The following is a 19784-nucleotide window of genomic DNA, read 5'->3' on the forward strand; positions in this document are numbered from 1 at the left end:
TCCGGCTGATTGTCTCAGTGTTATTGCAAAGCTCAGTCGGAGACACCACCTGCCTCCTCTGTATTGTCATCTTATGCAAGAAAAGTAAAGAACCCATCAGAGCGTGCAGCCTCCAGCCGTCCACGCTTTGACTGATCTGAATCCTGCTTCTGCCCACTTCCTGAACACATTGACGGATTCTCACATTTAATGATTGTTTCATCTAGCAGAAACCTTAATCCCCTAATCTCTGTCTGTCATATCTATTATCTCCCACTGTTCTGTGCAGCGCGCGCAGAGAGAGGCCACCTTCATCTCAAGAACAACTAATCCGCTTACAGTCACACTCCAAATAGAAGAAACTGTTGTTTTTGTCGCAGGACGGCCGACAGGAGGGGGAACTAAATGAAATGGCAGGAGGTGATTTTTGTTGATGATTCACACAGATGTCGGTGAAAAGGCGTCACAGTGGAAGTGATTAAGCTCCAGAAAGAGGACATTCATTTGACAAAAGATGAATTTAGTCAGGGCGTCCTGGTGACCCAGCGGGCGACGCTGCACGCGGTGTCATTCTTACATTAAAGGTTTACCTCCGTCAGCCGCCGTCACGTGTTATCACTCCTCGCTCTCTGTAAAGAGAGACTGATTTTAAAAGAAACAAAAATAAGGTCCTTTTTTAAATTATCACACGTCAACAGTGCTCCATTCTTCATGTCTTGTTTACTACAACGTGTCCTCTTCTGAAAACAGCCCAATCTGTTTTAACTGTTTATGATTCAGGAATAAATTAACACCATGATGATGTGACATCTTCTATCAAACCACTCTCCATCTGCTGCTTGAACATACGCAGACACACACAGGCTTCATTCTATATGAGAGGTCATTTTCCACCTGAAGACCAAATGTAAAGGCGTAATGTAAAATGAACGGGTGGTTATGCAAATTGGGATCCAGCGGGCTGCGACACAAAGCGGGGGAGTCATGTCTCACCTGTTCACTATACATTAACCATCTGATACCTGACAACCAGCTAAAGACAAAACAGCTGCACCTGTATGCTTAGCTCAAACTCACTAGGGTGACATTTAAATCCAGCTCATTAGGTCATTATTTCACCTCATTGTGGCAGCAGGAGGAAGGATGAACAAAAGTGTACAGCAAAAAAGTACAAAATAGCATGTGATTTAAAAAAACAAAAAACACATTCATTTTGGAATTCAATCACATCCAGAATACTAATTTATGGCCGACTTCCACCAGATTATAATTCACTTCATCTCCGCTCTCCAGAGGCAGCAGGATACCTGATAGACATCAATTCTAGTAAACATGTGTGTGCTTCCACTGACTCTGCTTTGTTTCTGCTCCATGTCAGCTCCGGCAATCCAAAGCCCTCAACAGCAGATATGCACGATGCATCAATCAGCACAGAGCAGATGGAGCAGGACAGGAAGTCAAACACTGAAACAGCATTAAAACAGCAGGTTAACTTTCAGAAAAAAAATAGATGATATTTTACTTAACTCAAACATAACAGGTTCATGATGAGCGGAGCCAAGCCTGAAGCCAAGAGGTCAGATGTTTTCAGAGGACCATAAAGACAAGATGGATGAGGAGAGGCTCATCATAGAGGCCGCTGTCTCATGACTCCAGCTTTCTGGCAGTCCTGCTCTTTGTCATGCCCTGAAACCGCAGTCAGTGGGTATTGCACTTTGGTCGGCTAAAGCCAGTGTTGTGCAAGTTTGCACTAAAAGCTCAAAGTTTAGCTCACACAAATTAAACTAACTTGTTCATGTTCATTTTTTTTGAATGCACCTAAATACTTTTCAATAAAGTCGCCCATTCCTTTATCCCTCTCTTTTAATCATTGTAATTTCCTGAGCTACTTGAATTACTATATTCTCGTCCACTCTCTCCAGAGTGAGACACTCACTTTTCCGTTCATGAGTTCACCACAATATGAGTGCGTTCATGCACAGCACTGACCACTGCTGCTTTAAAAATGTGCTGTACAAGTAACGTTTTTCATCTGCTTGTTTTAATTAAGAGCTGTATTTACATTTCTATTATGAATAAACCATTACTTGTAGTGTCCTCTGTGTGTTGAAGCTTTTCGTTCGCATGTTGTCAGGTCTGAATCTCAGGTTTCGGAGTCGTAGCTGCTGCCCTCCTCTCAGTATATCTTTTATAAGATATGCTAATGCTCAGATCTAATTGTTCACTCAGGGGTTAGTGGACGTGACTTTGACTGGGATCTGACCTTTCAGTGAGCCAATAAGACATTTTGCCCTGCCACATTAATAAAGCAGATTTATATTCTCATAATGGAGGGCCTCCACCGCGTTATTACTCACAGTGATTAGTGGCTAATGAATGACTGCCAGCCTGTGTTGTGGTAATGCATTCCTCTGACTGATTGTGGTCAATCTTGTTTGGGATGGCAGCCAAAGAGAAAAGTTTATTAGTAAAGCCATATTAATTAACAAGTTAGAGGAAATTAATCTACAGAGGGGAGTTGATTACTCTCCTCTGCATTATCTCATTTTGATCATATCGGCCCTGGTGACAGAAAAAGTCATATTACAGCAGGGTTGTTACTGGATGTTTAAGACTACACAGGAGGGACTCTCACATCCCCACGCTGATATTCCTGTGGCTTGAATGGAGGGCGAGTGAGGCAGCTAAAGAGAGGAGGGAGGGACTATTAGTGGGTCCTCTCTCCCCTCGGACCTGCACACCTTATTACCTCTCAGCTCAGGGTGGATATGGTGAAAGCGGGAGCTCTCAGGATGAAGAAAGTCTCCAATTTTAAAGAATTGCATGTCCGGCTCGGTTAGAAGGCACTCAGACGCTGGATGCCTGCTGATGGAAAGAGCCCAGGTGGAGGGAAGCTGAGGATTATCAGTGAAGTCGCTTAAGGCCATCACTTAACTACGAGTGAATCAGCAGCCAATCTGGATGTTTCAGGCTGAAGTAGAGGCGCAGGGGTGCAGGAGGGCGTGCATGAAGCATTCTGCAACCAGATGGATCTGATCGACCACGATATAAACGGTCTGTACTGCAGAGAAGCAACCTGTCACATGCACAGAGAGTGCTTGTCCTCTGACCTCCTGCACGTCTGAATCTGTCCCGCCTTAGTAATCCTCCACAGCGTCATGTAGATGATGGATCCACACAGAGTGAAGACTAAAAGACTTTGCAGTGTAAGAATGATGAGTTCTTCTGTCACAGTGAGGGCTCACTGTATTAAAGCAACAATATAAGGGACAATTTGCTCTGTCACTTTGTTGTAAATTGCTCCAATCATGACTTCTAACACTTAAAAGTGCAATAAGAGGGTTTTATCGCTCTATAACACAAAATGACTGCAATATATCTGCCGCAGTTTGAAAGGATTTTAGATGAATTCCAATGACTCTGTGATTACTGGGTCAGATACTGAAATGTCAGGCTCACATTAATCATTCTGAAGAATGTCAAATTAAAGCACTTGAATGAGATGTTCTTATTTGTCATATATCACACGACCATTACTCATTTTTGATTTGGGTTCCTGCATATTGTTCAAGACATTAAATCACGTCGAAGTATCTGTTTGTATAAATGTACACACTCAGCACCAAATTTTGTCTCAGTGTGGGTAAACATAGTGTGCAGTTGTTATCTTGAAGATGACCGCAGAACATTTCAATTGAATGCAAAGATTCAATACATGTGAATCACACAAACACAGCATTCTTTAGTTTACTTTTTCAGCCGATGTTTGATGGTAGCCTTTTGGAGTAAAGAGTCTCCTAACTTCCTAAAGTAGCATTTCAAATGGGTGATCTTATCCTCTTTAGAAAATCACACTCTCAAAGTTGCCTGCTTCTTTAAACTTGCACAAAAATCGACGAGCAGACGTTTCCTTGGGCAAGACACCAAACCAAACCACACCAAATTGCTCCTGTTGCTTCCTGTGTGTGAGATTAACTAATACTGATGGTCCCTTACTATAGCAGCCTCTACCATCAGTGAGTGAATGTGGTGTGAATGATGCGAGCAGTGTAAAAGCGCTTTGAGTGGTCAGAAAGACTATAGCGCTATATAAGTCCAAGTCCATTGACCTTTTACCATTAAAGCCATCGTGTGGCTTGCTAGTTACAGTGAAACTGAGACTCAGCAGAGGAAGATGAACAGGTGCTCCTCAGCTGAAACAGGACACTGGTGGTTAATCCATCCAAATGCTGAGAGCAGATGATATAGTTTCTGCAGAGGAGGTGTAATATCAGTGTTGGGTGTTCCTTGGGATAAAGGGTGCTAAATACAGTTGAATTATACCATGGGACCAAAGGCTGGCAAGATGCCCCTGTTACCCCTTTTACAACAAGTGGTTCTAGAGCTGCAGGGTTCAGAGCTAGTGCCTACTCTAGAACCCGTTCTTTGTGTTTCAACCACCAAAGACCTGGCTCAGCCTTCATGGTCCACAACAAATAACTCTTTACTTCAGAGACTGGGGGCGGGGTTATCATGACCAAAATTAAACCGCCTAAAACTCTGTTGCAACTAGAAAATGTTGCACATTGTCTTTATTTTCATGTTTGCAAAGTTTCAGTTATTTGTTGTCATAATGCAGATGCTATACTGTTTAATATCCTGTAGGTGAGAGAAATATGAATCACTCGGTGTGGAGCACTATTTTTCCAGAATCCATCCTGATCAACTTGTGGGAAGCCTGATTGAAAAAATGGTTTTAGTCTCTTGACCAAATGTATTTATTCATGACAACTGTCAGGGGATGTGATTTTAATATCTCACCTGATTTGATTATATTGAAGCTATGAGTTATGCATCATTAGGCATTATTATAGGGGGTCTGATTTGACATGTTGGCAGGTTGTAACTGTTTACCAGACAGCTATTATACAGCCAAAACCACAATTATTCGCCAGATAACTTAATTGTTAGTTGGAGTCAGCCTTTCCAATATGGTGGCCACCATCATTGGGTAACATAATGCCTCTTCAGGAATCAATGAGGGATGTAACTGAGACTACTATAGCCATACAGTAGAAGATATCTTGGTGGCCTATCAACTTTGTCAATTCAGTTTCTGGTTTTAATAAGAAATAAATAGTCTTTAACTTTCCCATTGTGGTAACAAAAAGTTTCATTAAAACCTGATGCAAAATGTGCTAAACAGCATTTCTCCAGAAAAAGAGCAGCATCCTGAGAAATCCTCTATGAGCAGCTCTGGGGTTCATTCCCAGGCATTATGCCCCGGCAGGGAGCAGGCATTGTGGTCAGTTTATTGACAGCTTATTCTACCAATATGACAACAGAGACCATTTTTCAGATGGAGCACTCTATAACCAAACGCATGAACAGTGTCCTCACAAGGACAGAGACGCTGCCTGTCAAGACAGCCTGAGCAAAGTCTGCAAACTTTTTTTCTTCTTCTTGAAAAACGACTTCATATCAGCAGCCATCACAGTCTGTCAGGGATGAGACACAGCTCCATTAGCACCTCGGGCTATTCTGACTCTCAGACAAAAACACAAGCAGCTTTGGCGTCCAAATGTTTCAGGCTCAGTCACAGGCGCTAAAAGTGATGGGACTGAGCCTCACGGATATGATGGACAGGAGTGTTTTCATGATCAAACACTAGAGATAAATCTCCTCTATCCTCATGTTTCATAGGGTCTGTATTGGAAAGTCCCCTGATACTGTATGTGTGTTTATTTGTCTCTATTCTCCAGTGATTTATATTGTGGACGTTTGTATCAATTTGTGCCCCCTCAAAAATGTTGGCTGTACTACGGCCCTGTCACTATCAGTTTGTTATGATGTGTTGCTTCATAGATCTCATACATCATCCTCCCCGCCAACAACCACAGCAGTCTCTTTCTGTATGAGTGTGTGTGTGTGTGTGTGTGTGTGTGTGTGTGTGTGTGTGTGTGTGTGTGTGTGTGTGTGTGTGGTGTGTGAGCACATCCAGCAGATTGGTGTTTTAGTTGCACAACATTTCTTGGAGGCAGAACTTTCTGGCTCCAGAGAAAGAAATAATCTCATTGGAGTTTGACCTCGCTGTCTGGAACCTCTGAGAAAGTTTGAAGCTCCTTTTTAACTTTGTCAAACACCTGGAAAAGAAGGAGCCTGGAACAAGAACAGGGCTGAATACTTACTGTACATTTGTGCATATGTACAAAAAGCTATGTCATGTCAAATATTTCCAATCTGGCCATTAGCAACAGCAGAATGTTGAAAATGATGTCTTGAGTTGCACAACAATACTTTTTTTAACAACATAAACTGTGCATTAATTAATTATTAATAAATGCATTTAAATTTGATGCCAGCGGCATGTTTCAAAGTTGGGAAACAGTGAAAAAGTTGTGTAATGTTAAAAAAAACATTTGGAGGAACATCTCTTACCTAATCAGGTTAATGATAAACAGGTTAGTCACATGACTGGGTATAAAAGGAGAGATGGGAAGAGCAATATGACAAAGAATGAGTACATTTCATCATCGACAGTAAATAATATCATTACAAGATTAAATCTGGAGACACCTCTGTACTACAAAGGCAAGGACCAAACAGACATGACTCTGAAGTGTAAATCACTGCATCAAACACAGACATGACTCTATAGTGGAAATCACTGCATTCAAAACAGACATGACTCTGTAGTGGAATTCACTGCATTAAAAACAGACATGACTCTGTAGTGGAAGTCACTGCATTAAAAACAGACATGACTCTGTAGTGGAAGTCACTGCATTAAAAACAGACATGACTCTGTAGTGGAAGTCACTGCATTAAAAACAGATATGACTCTGTAGTGGAAGTCACTGCATTAAAAACAGACATGACTCTGTAGTGGAGATCACTGCATTCTAAACAGACATGACTCTGTAGTGGAGATCACTGCATTAAAAACAGACATGACTCTGTAGTGGAAGTCACTGCATTAAAAACCGACATGACTCTGTAGTGGAAGTCACTGCATTAAAAACAGACATGACTCTGTAGTGGAGATCACTGCATTAAAAACAGACATTACTCTGTAGTGGAAGTGACTGCATTAAAAACAGACATGACTCTGTAGTGGAAGTCACTGCATTAAAAACAGATATGACTCTGTAGTGGAAATCACTGCATTAAAAACAGACATGACTCTGTAGTGGAAGTCACTGCATTAAGAACAGACATGACTCTGTAGTGGAAATCACTGCATTAAAAACAGACATGACTCTGTAGTGGAGATCACTGCATTAAAAACAGACATGACTCTGTAGTGGAAGTCACTGCATTAAAAACAGACATGACTCTGTAGTGGAGATCACTGCATTATAAACAGACAAGACTCTGTAGTGGAGATCACTGCATTAAAAACAGACATGACTCTGTAGTGGAAATCACTGCATTAAAAACAGACATGACTGTAGTGGAAGTCACTGCATTAAAAACAGACATGACTGTAGTGGAAGTCACTGCATTAAAAACAGACATGACTGTAGTGGAAGTCACTGCATTATAAGCAGACAAGACTCTGTAGTGGAGATCACTGCATTATAAACAGACATGACTGTAGTGGAGATCACTGCATTAAAAACAGACATGACTCTGTAGTGGAAATCACTGCATTAAGAACAGACATGACTCAGTAGTGGAAATCACTGCATTAAAAACAGACATGACTCTGTAGTGGAAATCACTGCATTAAAAACAGACATGACTCTGTAGTGGAAGTCACTGCATTAAGAACAGACATGACTCTGTAGTGGAAATCACTGCATTAAAAACAGACATGACTGTAGTGGAGATCACTGCATTATAAACAGACAAGACTCTGTAGTGGAGATCACTGCATTAAAAACAGACATGACTCTGTAGTGGAAATCACTGCATTAAAAACAGACATGACTGTAGTGGAAGTCACTGCATTAAAAACAGACATGACTCTGTAGTGGAAGTCACTGCATTAAGAACAGACATGACTCTGTAGTGGAAATCACTGCATTAAAAACAGACATGACTGTAGTGGAAGTCACTGCATTATAAGCAGACAAGACTCTGTAGTGGAGATCACTGCATTATAAACAGACATGACTGTAGTGGAGATCACTGCATTAAAAACAGACATGACTCTGTAGTGGAAATCACTGCATTAAGAACAGACATGACTCTGTAGTGGAAATCACTGCATTAAGAACAGACATGACTCAGTAGTGGAAATCACTGCATTAAAAACAGACATGACTCTGTAGTGGAAATCACTGCATTAAAAACAGACATGACTCTGTAGTGGAAATCACTGCATTAAAAACAGACATGACTCTGTAGTGGAAGTCACTGCATTAAGAACAGACATGACTCTGTAGTGGAAATCACTGCAATAAAAACAGACATGACTCTGTAGTGGAAGTCACTGCATTAAAAACAGACATGACTCTAAAGTGGAAATCACTGCATTAAAAACAGACAGAGCACATCACAGCATATTCTGGAATTAGAGATGTGTTAGATTCAGCTGGATCACTACCTAGCTGGCTAACTAATCCTTCATTGTGAAGATGAATAATATAGTTGGTAAGTTTGGAATAACCTGATCCCACAGATTGACTCTACTTGACTTTGATACAACCTTTAAACCCTGTGTTAGAGGTTGGTGCAATGTGTTGAGAGCACAGTGAATACTGACACCACAAACGATGCCGATACACAGTAATTGCTGATTACTTTACGCAGTAAGAAGTAAGGCTTCTTATCTGTGATTATGTTGTTAAATGACTGCAGTTCAGACAGGAGCAGTAATAAAAACTATGTAGCTCAGGTTTATAGATGGTTATTGGTTGTAATTGACATACTTTGGTCTGTTTGCGTTTAATCATTCCTGATCCGAAACATGAGGTTTGTTTATTTCTGCACCAAAATATGTTTATTAATAAATATTGATTTCCTGTTTTTCCGTTTCAGTTAATTTTTTCTAAATAAACCTTTTTGCCCAGATTTTGTTCAATAAATGTTCAACGCAGCACCGGACTTGAACCCGGTTTCCTGGAATAAATTCTGTTCATGCTCAAACTCTCATTGAACCGACTGTAACCGCGGTCAGCCTCACGGAGAGTTGGGTTTATTTATCTTTGAATACTCCTCTTTGTATGAGTGCTTTGAGCTTGGTCTGTTCTCTCTGTTTCCTGATGGCTGCTTCCAGTGAGAGCTTTAGCACACCTGCACTCCTACTGTGGACTCCTACTGAGCGCTCACCTGGGGAGGATTATCATTATAGAAGTTGAGGGCTTTGCCTTGTTAAAGTGTTTATACAGTTTTCACAGCTGTGGACCTACAGTCTAAAGTTTGAACACTTTAAAGCCTCTAAGTTTTTCTTTCACCAACTTCTGTTCAGCTTTTCTTTTTACTAAGTTTGTGAGAACTTTGGAAAGTCTCCTTCTCCTCTCTCCTCGTCTGTATTTGGGTCTTCGTTCTTACTTTAAGTCAGGGATTCATCAAATACAGCAATGGTTAAAATGTTGGCACCGACCCAACTCTGCGTGTAGTCCAACATAATTCAATCACAGCATTTATCGAAACACTTTCACATTTATGATTCATGTTCAGTTAGACCCAAACCCTGACCCTACATTAGGTAGCACACCCTGTGCGAAGCTCGGGAACATAAAGTGGATTAAACATCAATCATATTTGCAGCAATCATATTTGTAAAATTGGTTTCCCTGCTTCAGAAAGATGCCATGCTTCAACCACAGGCCTACAAGTAGACGCCTTTTACCTGAAAGACAAGAATTTGGGTTTTTCGTCAAATTTCCCCAAAACCATTTAATGGTTTAGCTTTGGTCCAATGAACTATTGGCCATGGATGTATTCTGAAAAAAAAAAAAATTCAAATTCACTGAAAGGCTCAAGGAAAAAGGGTAACGCAAAAATATAAATGTTTGCTTTTCATCTTTTCAATACAGTCACAAATCACACAGCTGTGGCAATGAATCTCTTTACAATTTACATTAACTGAGAGAAAAGAAAGGAGACCTATCCGCCACCCAGCCCAAAACCCTCAGACTTGATTGTGTTCATTTTTAAAGAGCGTATACTGCGATTACAACCGATTCCTGACTAAGCAAAAGCTGCAAATCAAAAACCTTGATATCAAGACTATCAAAAAAGGAATGGAATTGAACCAGTTACCACGCGAAAAGGACTATAGCCTTTGTATGTGGGGCGTTTAGACCGTAAGGCCACCAGCGCCCCATATTTATTATTTTTATTTATTTATTTAAAGGGACAGTGCATATTAATGAACATTTCAGCATAGCATCCATGTAAATGTGAGTTAGCCATAAGGCCAATCTTTGATCAGTAGCCCCAAAACAGAGTCAAAAAAGGGTTCATAACTAAAGATAAATACTTTTTGTAAATGCCATTTTTTGACAGTTATTCCCTTAAAACTAGACAAATAACATAACGAGTTGTGTACCAAGATTTCAAACCCTTTCCTCTGGCCCTCCTTTGTAGAAATACTCCACACAAGAAAGCAAAGATATCTCTGAACATTCAGACTAGGCCGGTGAATATCAGATACAATTTTAGCCACCACGCACTCTTAACAATAATCTTGTTCTAAAACTTTTCTGAAAAGTGCCTGTTTACCAAAAACAGTTTGAATAAAAAGCTGTCTTTTCCCCAAACTGCAGCGAAACAACACTGTGGTGTGTTCTTGTGTGTGAAGCTTCGGCCTCCCACAAGCAGGCAGACATTGTTGAAAGTGATGGTCTAGTCCAGGTCCATCAGCAATAAGTAGATGTTTATGTAGCATACAAACGTCTGTGTTTGAACTGCCGACTCTATTGGCCCAGAGAAAAACAAACTAGGCTATGTCTACTTCCTGTCCTCTTCCCCGAGCTGCCTTTCAATTGCTCTGTGGCTCTTCACCCACATGGAGGACCAGGGTTCAGGCCCTGCTCATTTACTGGAGAGTGAAATGTCAATATATACTCACAACAAAAGGTATGCTGCTGCACGTCCAGCTCTGCAGGAGATCTTATTTGGACCAAAGCTCTCACTCTTTAAACACTCGGGTGTCTCTGTGCCCAAAGGTTAACATAATCACCACAATATGTTGTCTTTGAAGACAAAGAAGTCTGCAGAGCGGGACCTGGATCCAATATTTACTTATGCTTTTGGTTAGACTTTAGCTGTTCCTGTATTGAAGACCAATACCTTCTTTGAATAAACCAATATTAAGACCTTTTCTCCACTTTTCCAGCATGAGAAAAATAATCAAAAAGTACTCAGCTCTATTCACAGATACAATATTACTAAAAGCTTGGTGTTGGGGTGTTGGTTTAGCTCAGTTGGTAGAGCAGGTACAGAGGCCATAGTCCTCAACACAGGTTGTTGGATCGATTCCTCTTTATGATATGGTATGTTGCATGTCTTCACACCCTCTCTCCCCACATTTCCTCTCTCTCTCTCAAGTTGTTTTATCAACCAAAGGGAAAAAAAGAACCCAAAGCACTTAGTTTCAACCTCAGGCTGGGGAGTTTTTGGCCCATGCTGGGTTGAGCTGAAGCAGGAGTGTGAGGAGATAGCCATGAGTGTGTCTCATCTTCTGGCGTTGATTGACCTCATTCTGAAGGATGAAACTTCATGACAGGAGACGAGGAAAACAAAAGCATGCAACCTCCAAGCCCTTTGTTACATTAAAAACTCAGTGTCGATGCGTCAGCAGATGCACTAATATTTTCTTATGAGTGGGACAGCTACTACGCGTCTTTTTAAGGGTAGCATGCCTATGTTCCCACAGCCCTGTGTTCCCACATTTATTTTATCAGAAATTTGTATCAGATTTTTTCCCCCTTCCACCAAATTTGGTACCCCTTACACCCAACCTATTATCTAGTAGAAATGGACGACAGATGGAATGTAGCTTTAGCTAAACCCGGTGCGCCCATCTCTTTGTTTATTGCAAACATTTAATGTAAGTGCACATTGTCCTTTTAAATAACCAAACTAAAGTGAGTAGCACAGAGGCCTCACACTGACTAGCTTCTGGTCTGATCAGTCGTACAAAGCGCAGCAACTGGAAGCAAGCCATAGTTTGCAGTGGCTTAAACTAAAGGAAAACGTGGGGACACAAGGCCTTATTTTGAAAATGTCCTTGACATGTGGGAACATAGGGCTGTGGGACCATTGGACTGTGGGCACATAGGGACGACCGCTTTTTTAAAGAGTATAATTTGGTGTTAACACCAGGCGCAAATAAAGTTATTTACTCCCTTAATTCTCTTAAACAAGTTGTTCCAGTTGCATGTCAAATGTTCGTGAGTAACTAAAGACACAAGGCTGGTTGTACTAATTTGGGCTGACTGGCTAGTAGAACCTAAAGCTGAAATTTAAGTGACGGACGAAGGTTGTCTCAATTTACCAGATAATCCGACCTCCTCAGTCGCTTGAATCCCAGTGAGCTCCTTTGTATTCCTGTTTAAATTAAATAAACACAGGAAGTGTCGTACAGTTAGCTGCTTCCAGAAACAATCACATTAATAATTAATACATTACTTTTTGTGTTTTATTGCTGGTAAATGAAGGTCATTAAGCAGATGTGGTTATTCAGAGTTTTTATCTGACATTAGTCCTTTGTGACCGGAACATCACCGACCAAACTGGCCGACATTAAAAAAAACTACTGTAAACTCTGTATACAATAAGTTGATCGTATTTTAGCGTCTTCAACAGTTCAGTAATATGAAGTTACTGCTGTTAAAAATACAATATTAAATGTTTTACCATTTAAGGAACAAACTAAAAGATAGAAGGCCTTTTACATTTTACACAGAGGTCTACAGATGGGGTATGAATCATTTGTAGCTCACTAAATACAAACAAAGCCTTCATTTGAGACGAAACATGATGCATCATAAAACTGTAATCACAAAGTTTTTATGCATTGACTGAACTGCAAGTGAAACCAATGATAACAAAGACGACCTGTTTTAAAAATTAACAGCACGCAGTCATCAACAAGAGTGTTACGTAAGAGCAATCTTCAGATTTATCCAACAAACGCCAAAGATTAAAATCCTGCATGAATAATAGAAACATTATGACACAGAGCAAGATAACAAGAGCATGTTAAGTGTGTTTGTGTCTGAGTTGTGTTTGTAAAAAGTACAGATACTCTCTGAAGATGCTTTTGAACCCTTTATTCCCAAACCAGCAGCAGCAGTAACTGAAGTTATGAAGAAACAAAACATTCACAGGGTTTGTGTTTAACATGCTCTCAGAGCCTGTTCAACAACAACATGTCTAAAACAGTCTCAGCAGACAGCAGGATGGGATTCAGTCATCACTTCTCTCGTAGATTTAAGAGAGGAACAAAATCTGCTGACATGACCATCGAAAGAGAGGCGAGACTGTATTCCTGCACACAAAATATCCCAAAGGATATATATAATGTCTGTCCCAAATCAGGGGCTTCATCTTTTGAAGCACGAACAAAGATTATGTGACAGTGGCACATCGAAGGCTGTCCTTTTTTTGAATGCTCTCAACATGCAAGTGATGATGATGTGTAATTAGCATGTCGTGTCAATCACCATAGAAGTACAAAGTGTGCATGTGCGAACGAAAACTATTGAGTGTATTATATCTATTCTCCCTTGTAGGTAAATACACATCTGAGCGGATGAAAATCGTAGGTGGAGTACCTCAGGGATCCATTCTGGGGCCTCTGCTATTCAACATCTACATGCTCCCCTTAGGTCAGATAATAAGAAACAACCAAATAAAATACCATAGCTATGCAGATGACACACACATTTACATCACCATATCACCAGGGGATTATAGTCCCATACCAACACTGAGCAAATGCATTGAACAAATCAATGACTGGACGAGCCAGAACTTTCTTCAGTTAAACAAAGAAAAAACTGAAATGATTGTTTTTGGAGCCAAGGAGGAAAGGTTAAAGGTTACTGCTCAGCTCCAATCTGCAACGATGAAATGTTCAAACCAAACCAGAAACCTTGGTGTAATCATAGACTCAGACCTTAACTTCAGCAGCCACATTAAGACAATTACAAAGTCCGCCTACTATCACCTCAAGAATATATCAAGGATTAAAGGACTTATGTCTCAGCAGGATGCAGAAAAACTGGTCCATGCATTTATATTTAGCAGACTAAACTACTGTAATGGGGTCTTTACAGGACTCCCTAAAAAGTCCATCAGACGACTGCAGCTCATACAGAATGCTGCTGCTCGAGTCCTAACAAGGACCAAAAAAGTAGACCACATCACTCCAGTTCTTAGATCTCTACACTGGCTTCCTGTCTGTCAGAGAATAGACTTTAAAATCCTGCTGATGGTTTATAAAGCACTGAATGGTTTAGGCCCAAAATACATTGCTGATCTGCTTCTACTTTATGAACCACCTCGACCTCTGAAGTTATCAGGTACTGGTCTGCTTTCAGTCCCAAGAGTCAGAACGAAACATGGTGAAGCAGCGTTTAGTCATTATGCACCACATATCTGGAACACACTCCCTGAGAGCTGTAGGTCTGCTCCAACTCTCACCTCTTTTAAATCAAAGACTAAGACTTTTTTATTTGCCACTGCCTTCCTATCTTAGCTTATTTTAACTCACTTTAAATTAAAAAATTAATGTAATTTTTAATATATTTCAAATTTTCCTTTTCTTTTCTGTTTTCTTTTATGCCTGTCTGAATGTCTCCAATGCCTTGCCTTGCCTTGCCTTGCCTTGCCTTGCCTTGCCTTGCCTTGCCTTGCCTTGCCTTGCCTTGCCTTGCCTTGCCTTGCCTTGCCGCGGTGTAAAGACAAAGAACAGCAAGGTTTCCCTCTTAACATGCAATTAAACCAAACAGTACCAAGATGACATAAACAAACCAGTAGCCCACCATCTTGGCGCATGTGCAGGTAAGTCAGCGTTTTCCAAGACTTTCGTGTTTCACTGTCCACACAACAACAAAACAGAGTTTTAAAATCTCCACCTAAGAAGGAGTTTTTGAAAAACTTCACCCTCAGTGACCAAAAACTGTTTAGATGTGGATGTAAGACCATATGAGAGAGAAAAAAATGTGTTTCTAAAAATTTCCATATATGTGAGGAATGGGCATAATGGCCGTATTCCAACAGATCCGTCCCCGATCCGTCACAGCACCAGATCTGATAGGTTTTTATTCCAGTCAATGTGTTAACTTCCACTGGATCCGCTCTGTTGTGTTCCGGCTGCGTCTCTGATCCAGCAGGTCGGAGCCCTCTGGATCAGAGAAGCAAGAGTCCTATTTTTGCCTTATGCCGGAGCACGACCCATCAATCTCATCAGAGAAGGTAGATCGGGAAAACCATGGTCATGTGACTCAAGCTGCTCCGTGCTACGTTCTGAAAACACAACTAGTGGGCGTTGATGGACCAGAGAGCACAGAGCCGGACTGCAGCAGCTTGGACCCGGATCTGGTGGAAGTCTGATGTGAGCCTGGCTTCAAAAGCTAAGGAATCCCCATTAGAGCTTGTCTTAAAAACCTTTTTTTTTTTTTAGCAGTGGTGAACATGTCTACAGCCTGCTATGAAAAATAAAGTTTTGGTCCTCTTGTTTTATAACTGATCCATTTTGTTGATCATAAAAGATGTTCATAAAGAGTTTAACAGAAAGTGTGCAGACTGTAGCATATATTTGGTTCCTCAATTATCTGCTATTCTGTTATAGAGATTAGAGTGATTGGGGTCAGAGGTCACATTCTGCCTCCTGACTGACAAAAAACAGCAATTAGCCATCACAGGAGCAGAGAGTCGAGCCGGTGATTGCTGCTTTGACTCCTGTGTTGCTCATGGTTTGTGTTGGAGTGTTATTGTTCTATGATGAGTAAAGGTAATGCAGATCAGACAAAGAGGCAGTAGAGGTTATTATATGCATTAAGTGAATCAGCCTGTGACTGAATAAATGAAAGTCAAAATAAAGGGCAGAGCTGCTTTTATGTGAACGCAGAGTGAATCATGGTCCTGTTTATTCATGCACAAAGAGCCATGTTAAGTTCTTATATCCTCTTTGATGCTGCAGGCTGGCAGGGTGCTATTCCTCTTTTATGATCACTGCAGTGGATCTGATTTAGCTGATCTCTTGTGGGATCCTAACGTCTCCAATCTAATGGGTTTGCCATGTTTAATGATGCAGGAAATTTGCCTGAATGGAAGTTATTTATCTTTATCAGCGTCTTTAGAAGCGCTCCGTCAGGCTGAGCAGTGTCGGGTCTGTTACTGAATCTGAGTCAGAGAAATACAAAGATCATCACAATTACTGCAGGATTACAGGCAGCTACATGGCAAGAGGGAATCTAGCATCATAACTAATACTTACATGTAAATGCTGAGTTATACTGGATTATTTTAGTTATCATACAGGGAATGTTCTGTCCTCAGTATATGTCCTGTATACACCTTGACAGACAGCTAAACTCTTTCTTTACACCAAGACTCTGAAGACGTTGTCTGCTTGTCCACAGGTTTATTGGTACCTCAGAAAAGGGTGAAACTATAAAATATACACAAAACAATATCAGTGTTGCTTTGACATATATACAGTGTTAATAAACATATATCACCTCTAATGAATTAAATCATTTTAACGTAACCTTATTTATACATCTATTTATTTATTTATTTATTACCATTAACTAGGGAACACAGTATCACACTACAAAATACGTTAATCCCTAAAATAATCTGCTACTAATAAAGATATACATTATACAAAGAACACTTACCCACGATGCTATCAAAAACAAGAACGTTCAGGCAGATGTCCCTGGATTGCTACTGCCATTAAGAAACACCTCCATGCTCTCTAATGCTCTTTCACTTTCTGTTCACAGGTCATGTGACCCAACCACTAGAGCCACACTTTCTGTTACTCTTAAAGTGACAACAAAACTGAAACTCATAATAAAACAGGAATAAAATGAACATATATTAACTGTGTAACAGCACAGGGAATAATGATTTCCCCCTTTAGTATTATACAATGGTCTCTTTATCTGAAGAGTAAAAACACAGTGGGCCTGATCTACTAAGATCCCAAATAACGAGCGCTAATTTGCGTGTGCAAATAATAATTTTGCACGTGTTATTTCTGGGCGTGTTGCGAGTGATCTACTAAGACTGCGTGCGCAAATGATAACCAGTGCAAAAGTGGTGCGGACCGCCCTATTTCACGAGGATTTTGGGTGTGCTATCGGCTGTCACCATGGAGAGTTTGAGAGAACAGAGTGGCCTTAAGCGATAAATGAAGTTTGAAGACATGGAGTTGGAGGTTTTAGTGGAGGAGGGAAATAAACACACCGGTGAACTCCAGCAGAGACATCTCAGCGTTAGAAACACGATTTGGGAGGCCATCTGTGAAAAGGTGAATGATGTGAGAAAAAACAGAAGATCTGCCAATGAAATAAACGCATTTACTCTTCTCCGAAACGCAGTGTTTTGATGGAGTTTAGAGAGCAATTTGATGAGGCTTAGTCTGCCACTCTTGCTCTAGAAAAGTTAGGCGTCACTTGGATGAAGACAGTCGCCTCACTGTCCCAGGGAGGAACTTTCGGGTGAACGTGTTTAATGCCTGATATCATCTTCCAGCAACTGTCCCAAAGATTCACCGGCTTAAATGGAACTGTGAACATGTTTGAGTCAATTCGCCCCAACACACTGCTGCAAGCACGAGATGAGGAGTTACGCAGAGCTGCCTGGCGCAGCTCAGTGAGCCCTCATTCACGTTAAAACTAACTAAAAACCCCTTGATGAGCACGATGGGACAGAATAGACTGAGTGGACATGTCATGTTATGTATTGAGAATGACAGATCAAAGAAAATGGACATACAGTGCATTGTGAACAAGTCCGCGGAGCTTAAGGCTCGTCCAAACAGTGGTGAGTAGGCCGAGTACTTCATATTGATTTTTTGTTTGTATGTGAAGATGTGGGCCGCTGTGTCAATTTTACTAAACTTTATAGCTGTTGATACAGTGGCCTACTGTGCTCTCATTAGCTGAAAAAGTTAAAGTGGGTGTCAGAATGGTGCGGTCGCTATCCGTGGTGCTGAACTGCTTTGAATTTGTGTTGTTTTATTATTATTATTTTGTTCTCTTGGTTTGATTGACTAAGACATTTAGTAATGCTTGTAAGCCCAGCTTTTGCGGGCATGTTGTAAAGCGATGGTATGATGAGCGTTACAGTGACCGCAGCCAAGTGTGCGTAATGCTGTGCCAGTTTGCACCTGCCTTTCAAACGTGCTAAATATAGACGCAAATACAGCGTGCGCTATCTGCTTCAGGTTTGATAAATCACATTGCGTGTGCTAAATGATTACATTTGCATCTCCTCCTCCCAGTATTTTGCGCGTTCTGATGATCTACATGTATTCTTCATATTCATGAAGGCAAACACGCTAAATGATTTGCGAGTGCTATTTTGCTCATTTGAAAGACGCAATCCTCGGTGCTCCCGGTTAGTACGTCAGCTTTGCGCGCGCTATCAAGTTTGCACGTGTTTTTATACACGCAAACCTTTAGTAGATCGGGCCTATTATGTGGTATCTGAGGCTTTGCAAAAACAATACAACTAATAAAAACGCCAACCAGTAACAAAAAGACACCTCTGTTTATTTAGTTTTTACATCCAGTGAGGATACATCATTTCATACTACCACCAGTAGACGGCGAAAGTTAACTTAACTTTCACTATAAACACGAAAAACTTGCTGACTCTTTAAGTTTCCTGGAAGCTACTGTATGTACAGTGAGTACCAATATGAAACAGCAACAAAGCATTTCTTTGTTTTTATGCTGCAAAAAAAAATTTAAACAGAAAAGGTCCAGACTACATTGAAGGGATAAAGACAACCAGCAGCTTGCATCACTGGAGCTCGTGTAGGTGGAGACTGCTGCTTTACATCCACTACACCTGCCAGGTGAGGTAACATTAGGTATGTTTATAGTTTCTAATCAACTCCATAGACTGTAAAAATAATGGATTTAGTATCCAATGTTTTGGAGCCATATTGGAAATGCTGAACTCAACCAAACTTAGTGTGAGGTGAACAGGTGGGGTTTGAGCCTCCTAGCCAACAGCTATGTGTTCCTGCCTGTCAGTTAAGTCAGCCATGTCCTGAATTGGTCATTTTAATATCTTCTGAACCATCACGTTAGAAAAAAATTTGCCTTCGTACAGTGTGTGCTGATAGAGAAATGAGTTACGTAGACCCAATCCGTTTTTTCAAATCAGGCTGTAAACCTTTATATTGCTGCTGTAAAGATCGTCTTTTTTTAATTGGTGTGTATGTGGTTTCTGGTGTTTCTGCATCCAGCCTCAAGCAGACGCTCAATGAGCTGCAGTTTATAACACTTCTGCATGGGCTTCATATTTTGAGACCAGAGGTTGCTGCTTGATTAACTCGCACAATCTCTCCTCTAAAATTTCCTCCATTTTTCAAAGTAATCATCATCATATATGCTTCCTTGATGTATGAAATCAGATAAGTAAGCTGGTACGTATGTTTTACCCAAAATTGTCTTGACCCACGTGGTCCCACACGAAAAATTATTCATTATTCATTATGTCATTTCCTGTAGTATTTGTATACATAGTGAAACGAAATACAGTTTCTAACCAGCTTGAGACTTTGAATTTAAAAAAAACACTGAAACTTTCAAGGACACAAAAAAACCCATAAAACAATAAAACACAAGTATTAGCAGCATGATAAAAACCATAATAAAGTAAATGCATTCAGTCAG

This window comes from Notolabrus celidotus, chromosome 13 (assembly GCF_009762535.1).
Source record: "Notolabrus celidotus isolate fNotCel1 chromosome 13, fNotCel1.pri, whole genome shotgun sequence".
Lineage (NCBI taxonomy): Eukaryota > Metazoa > Chordata > Actinopteri > Labriformes > Labridae > Notolabrus > Notolabrus celidotus.